Source organism: Austrofundulus limnaeus, unplaced genomic scaffold (genome assembly GCF_001266775.1).
Source record: "Austrofundulus limnaeus strain Quisiro unplaced genomic scaffold, Austrofundulus_limnaeus-1.0 Scaffold1030, whole genome shotgun sequence".
Classification (NCBI taxonomy): Eukaryota; Metazoa; Chordata; class Actinopteri; order Cyprinodontiformes; family Rivulidae; genus Austrofundulus; species Austrofundulus limnaeus.
The window spans coordinates 127217-128564 of NW_013953432.1; positions in this window are offsets into that span (position 1 = coordinate 127217).

The following is a 1348-nucleotide window of genomic DNA, read 5'->3' on the forward strand; positions in this document are numbered from 1 at the left end:
ATTATCATTATTACCATCATTATTAAAATCAGTATGAAAGCAAGCAGGCAGCCAGTGAAGGCCAGCTGAAGCAGGAGTGATGTGATCCTGCCTTCTGCAGGTCCTTCCTGCACATGTAAAGTCCAAGCACTTACAAATCACATTGTTGAGGCAAATATCCAGGAGTGTGCTGAGTTTTGTAAGGGAAGGCCCTGCAGGCAGCTCAGCTGTGTGGTGTGACAGGCATTTAAGAGCATTTTCTCTGTCTATACGGGCCTGGAGGTTCATAAAACGTGTTTAATATTCCTTTTTATAAAGATTTGGATCTCTAAAAAAGAACCCTGATTGTTTCTGTTAATATGGTAATACATGTAACTTTATCTGTAGTCCACCAGGGGGCGATCATGTCCATAATCACTTTTCCCCAGCGGGCTTGTTAAAGATAAAGACAACTTGCTGATTTCTTATTACTTATCACCTAAATCTTTTCATCAGTTTCTTGTGACACAGAATGACTAATTTATAAAGTCTTTAAAAGAAAGAATGGAGGGAAGGAAGGAAGTGTGAAGGTTAGTGATGGTGGAGCGCATCAGTAAGCAGAGGAAACACACATGTCCACAGTCTGTTGGACAACATGAATTCACTTGAATAAATCACAACTAATCTGTGTGAGGAAACACGCAGTCATATATATGGTCTGACATTTAGAAACAAACTGTACCTCCTCTCTGTTTCTGGAGTGGATGTGGTGCTGCTGAGTCCAAGAGATTCCTTAAAGAGATGAAAATCATTCAGGGTGTCAGTACACGCAGTTTAAACATCAGCAGCTGAGTCAAAAACCTCAAACTTCTCCAGCAGCAGAAGAATCAAAGTGTAGGAGATGACACTCCTGATAAGAATAAAAACAGTGGACACGATTGAATATCATGTAAAACCAACTTTTTTGAGTTTTATATCATGTTATAATGTTATACTCTCATAAAAAACATGTCCAAAGCCTTGCTCTGACTCATTCATGCATGTTTGAGAAATCCTGCAGTGTTTTCATGAAGCCATGCTGAGGAGCAAAACGACAGGTGGGGACCAGAAACACCTTTTGGGACCAGAAACACCTTTTGGGACCAGAAACACCCCTGGGGTGTGTCTTTAAGCTGAACTTCCTCATGGCAGAGCACCCTCCCCCCTCCCCACACATGACTCCTGCAGGCTCTCGGGTGAAAGTGAAAGTGAAACTTAACTGTCTGCTGAGCTCTCAACATTAGTTCATTAATTCAGTGAAGCTCTTTTCAGATTAAAATACCTTTGAGGAAATGTTTTTTCAGATGCCAAGTAAACTGCATCATGGCAGCCCCCCCTCCCCCCATGAGCG